The sequence below is a fragment of the Phalaenopsis equestris genome, unplaced genomic scaffold, assembly GCF_001263595.1.
Source record: "Phalaenopsis equestris unplaced genomic scaffold, ASM126359v1 Scaffold217262, whole genome shotgun sequence".
Taxonomy (NCBI): Eukaryota; Viridiplantae; Streptophyta; class Magnoliopsida; order Asparagales; family Orchidaceae; genus Phalaenopsis; species Phalaenopsis equestris.
In genome coordinates this window covers 76,778-82,186 of record NW_018235799.1, presented here as the reverse complement: position 1 = coordinate 82,186, position 5,409 = coordinate 76,778, and positions in this window count along the sequence as shown.

Sequence of the window (5,409 nt, the reverse complement as noted above, 5' to 3'; positions counted from 1 at the left end):
ATCCATGCAATGCTAGAACATCTCCTTACAAATTCTCTCATAATCTCCTCTCCAATCTCTCCAAAATGATAGAAATTTACATTTCTATTCGTATTCTCAAAACCCTAAACTTTCTCCACACTTTTCTTAACATTCCTCTCACAAAGAACCCCTCTTTTTCTAACCTAAATTCGTTCTTTTAAAGTGTAGGGATGAATTTTGAAGAGTTTCCACAAGTATCCTTTCAAATATCCTTTCAAAAAGCATCCAAATCCATTGAATTTTGGCCCATAACTGCCAAAAGTCGGTTTATAGTCGTCCCGGGCGCTGTCCGTGGGCTTGAGGGCGTCGTCGGTGAGCTTTTCTGTCAATTTTTTATCTTCTCAGGTAAATCTCACCATTGACGCCGTTTTGGGTGCCGTCGGCGAGCAGACGGCACAGCTCCACTGTTTCGCTCCTTTTGGCTCCGTTTTTGCTCTGTTTCGCCCCATTTCAGTTGTGTTGTCTTCCTAACAGATAGCCCTACAAAATTAGCATGAAAACAACCTTCCTTTAAAGTGTACTTTAAAGTGTAATCTCATTAAAAAATATTCAAGAAGTATAAAAGAGATTAAGCATTGAAAGACTTATCGAAATGTGACAGGGTAAAATTTCATTTCTTGCTCGTTTTTGCTCCAAATCGTACCATTTTTGTTTCTTTTTCTCAAAAAGTCAATTTCTTATACTTGAAACGCAAAAACATGCAAAATACTTTCCTTTAAAGAACAATATCATCAAAAAAAGTGTAAAATATGTATGAAAATCTCAATATATTTTCCTTTGGTCAGCCGACATATCGTTATAATGAAATATAACACAAAGTTCTATAAAATTTGATAAGTGTAAATAGGGATCCTTCAAAGGAGTTCCCCCAAATTGATTGTTCTGCACTAGTTGGATAATCTCTAGATTTATTTCAAACAAGTCAGCTTCTACGACAGGATTTTGTATACTTGAGTGCATTTCATCTGTTGTAGGATTTACGTAATCCCTCAATGAAGTATGATGATTTTCCAAGTTATTATCTTGAAACTTTTTCACTTCTATTTATAGTTTTTCAAGTCCTCTTTGTATTTTTATTTTTTTCTTTTTTCCAAACTCGGGATCATAAGGCACAAGTCCTGTAGATCCTTTGTTTCGTATACGCAACACAACAAACATTAAATTAACAATTAAACAAATAACAAATGAAATATATTCAACACTACCTATTCAACACAACAAAGCATTTTCACGAACATCTTATTTTTCATAAAAATAATTTTTTTTCCTCAACCATTTTTCATATAAAAACACTTTTTACATAAAATAGTTTTTACGACACTACAATTTTCAAAGTCTAAGCCTAAACGACACATTTTACGACACAACAGTTTTCCAAGTCTAAGCCTAATTAATTCAACTAAAATTCTCCTAAAGTTCTTACCGAAGCTTCCCCGACAACGACGCAAAAAACTTGACAGGGAAATTTTTATATACCTAAAAATATAAGACTTTGATACAAGAATTTGATACCGCTGCTAGAAGATTTAAATCCTCGGAAATGACGCCAAAAACTTGATGCAGCTTTTAATACGCAAGAATTTATGAACCTAGATTTATATATTTATAATGATTTTGTAAAGTCATAATTTCAAACGCAAGTATACGTATCGCTCAAGTAATACAGGGCTCTAGTGGAGTCCCGTTTATTGATCCCATAGGGAAGCGAGGTAAGAGGTTTTTAGTCAAATTCTAATCTACTACTATTAGTCCTTAGTTTGAAAGTGCGATTTAAGAGATTTTACTAAAAGATACTCCTAAATGTAAGTCTTAAGTTTAAAACAACTAATAACTACTCGTAAATGCAAATATTAATTGTAAAGACAACCCTTTTTGGATGAATTGGTTTGGAATTGGTTTGGAGAATTTTGTTGGAGAATTTTGAGATATTAAAATCTACTATTCTTATGTAATGAATTGGATAATGTAAAGGAATGAGATGTATTAAATATTGTATGAGTCAAATAAGAGCAATCCTATTCTTTACCCTTTGGTCTAAGGATAAAGAACATTGACTAATCCTATGCTTTTTTATTGAATCTGTGGCTAGGCTGGGAGGATACCGGTTCTCACTTTGGAGCTCCCACATTCCCCTCGCCTGAGGGCTAACATCTCCGCTTCAGTACTTAAACAATATGACCGAATTGGGGATTTTAGTCTGTCACCCTAAAATCTCCAATTCTACGCCCATCAAAGTATATTTCCCTATTTATTTGCATTCAACTTCCATGAACTAAACCATCCATGGAATTTGAATGTGGTTCTACGTTTTTGAGAATTACACAGCCCTCTCAAGTCTTAATGTAATTACAATGAATTTTAATACTACAATAGGCCTTTATTGTAATGTAAATAAAGTGCAAGTAAAAACCATCACATTGATAATTAAATCCGCTTATAACATGCATCACAAAATCCTAAAAATGAATTCTACTCATTAAAAAAGAAAAGTAAAATGAAAACAATGGCATAACCTTATCAAACCATTATTTCTAAACAAAAAGAAAGAGCGAGAAAAATTATTCACAAAGCATGAAGAAAACACAATAGAGAACTTCATTACATCAAAGAAAATGTACTAGATAAGTGTTTAAAAAAATCATATAATAATGAAGAACACAATACTTAGCTTTGTGTACTTGAAGAAAAAGTTGAAGATCTCTCCAACAAAGTTGCTCATTGATCCATGCAACATAGTACAATTCCTTATAGGTTCTCTCAAATTCCCCTCTCCAATCTCTCCAGAAAAGGTAGAAATTTACATTCTTACTCCTATTCTAAGATTTCCAAGCATTCCTAAGGATTCCCGGACGTTCCAGGGCCAAAGGATGTGAAAACCTATAAAAAATGCCAAAAGATGTGTCTTCCGGAGTCCAGAATCGTCATATAATTCTTTGTGGCTATTTGTAACCATTCGTAACTGATTTTAATGCCTAGGCCCCAATATCTGGAGCCTAGGTGCAATGTAAAAAAATATCCTTGCTTGAAAAGGGCGGCGGGCTCGAGGGCGCTGCCGGCGAGCTTTTCTGTCATTTTTCGGTCTTCTCTGGTAAATCTCATTGTCAGCGCCGTTTTGGGCGTCGGCGGGGAGCCCCGTCGGTGAGCAGACTGCCGTCGGTGAGCAGACTGCGCAGCTCCACCGTTTCTCTCCGTTTGGCTCCGTTTTAGCTTTGTTTCGCCCCATTTCAGTTGCGTTGTGTTTATAACAGATAGCCCTACAAAAAAAGCATTAAAAAATATGCAAGAAGTGTAAAATAGATTAAACATCGAAAGACTTATCGAAAGGTGATGGAAAAATTTCATTTCTTGCTCGTTTTTTCTCCAAATTGCACCATTTTTGTTTATTTTTCTCCAAAAGTCCATTTCTTGTACCTAAAATCCAAAAACATGCAAAATACCTTCCTTTAAAGAGCAATATCATCAAAATTAGTGTAAAATATGTATAAAAATCTCAACATATTTTCCTTTGGTCTTCTGACATACCGTTATAACGAAATATAGCACAAAGTTCTATAAAGTTTGATAAGTGTAAATTGGTATCCTCCAAAAGAGTTCCCCCAAACTGATTGTTCTGTACCAGTTGGATAATCTCTGGAATTATTTCAAATGAGTCAGCATCTACGACAGGATACTTGAGTGCATTTCATCTGTTGTAGGATTTACGTAATCCCTCAATGAAGTATGATGATTTTCCAAGTTATTATCTTGAAACTTTTTCACTTCTATTTATAGTTTTTCAAGTCCTCTTTGTATTTTTATTTTTTTCTTTTTTCCAAACTCGGGATCATAAGGCACAATTCCTACAGATCCTTTGTTTCGTATACGCAACACAACAAACATTAAATTAACAATTAAACAAATAATAAATAAAATATATTCAACACTACCAAACATTTTCATGAACACCTTATTTTTCATAAAAATAATTATTTTTCTTTTTTTTCACAACACTTTTTCATATAAAAACCCTTTTCACACAAAACAGTTTTTACGACACAACAATTTTCCAAGTCTACCAAAATTCTCCTAAAGTTCTTACCAAAACTTCTCTAGCAACGACGCAAAAAACTTGACAGCGACCTTTTTATATATCTAAAAATACAAGAATTCGACACTACTACTAGAAGATTTAAATCCTCGGTAATGACGCAAAAAACTTGATGCAACTTTTAATAAATAAGAATTTATGAACCCAGATTTATATATTTATAATGATCTTGTAAAGTCACAATTTTAAACGCAAGTATATGTATCGCTCAAGTAATATAGGGCTCTAGTGGAGTCCCGTTTATCGATCCCACAGGGAAGCGAGGTAAGAGGTCCTTAGTCAAATTCTAATCTACTACTATTAGTCCTTAGTTTGAAAGTACGATTTAAGAGGTTTTACTATTAGATACTCCTAAATGTAAGTCTTAAGTTTAACACAATTTTGATTTTAAATATGAGTAAGAAAACTTAGTTAAAATTGTGAGTAATGAAGAAAAACTTTCGAAGAAAAATTTTTAGTGTAAAAAATGTTAAATTTAGTGTAACTATCTTTAGTAAGAAAAATTGTATTTTTGAAAAATTTAGAAATTTAAGAAAAATTGTATTTTTGTATTTTTGAAAAATTTAGAAATTCAGACTTTTATTTTTAATACTTAAATTTCTTTTATCAAAAATAATTTTCAAAACTATTATTAAATTTTAAGTAAAAGATTTATATCAAAACTTTGCGTTAGAAAAGGAGAAGTGGAATTCAAAATCAATAAAGACATATCCAGATATAGTAATCCTTCCCTCAAAAAGAAAAATAAAAAGAAAAAGAAAAAGAAAAAGAAAAATGAAAAAAGGGAGGAGAAGCTTGAGGATTAGTGCCTAATCAAAAATTGGTTCCACATTTGATCTTTTTAAAGTATAAGACTTGAGAAACTCTTAAGCTTAAGGATATAATATAGTAAGTAGAATTATTCTTAAAAAAAATTTTTAAGTGGAGATAAAATAAAATTGGAGATAATAAAATGACTAAATTCTAAACTTGGAGAATCTACAATATTTCCAAATTAGATAGGAACTCCTATTTTCATCTTTCTTAACATTAAAAATTTTTGAACTTTAAATTAGTCTCATTTACTGAATATTTTTTTATAAATTGGATAAATTGGACTACTATATTTCTAAATCTAAATTTTAGTAACTCTTAAAGAAACTCATATACATATCAAACAAATTTGGGTTTTAAAGATTGAAGTTTCACTTGAGGACAAGTAACGATTTAAGTTTGGGGGATTTCGATACACCTTAAATATATAGTGTTTTTAGACACATTTTTATATCTATTTTTTAGATATTGCACTTTAATGGAAGGTA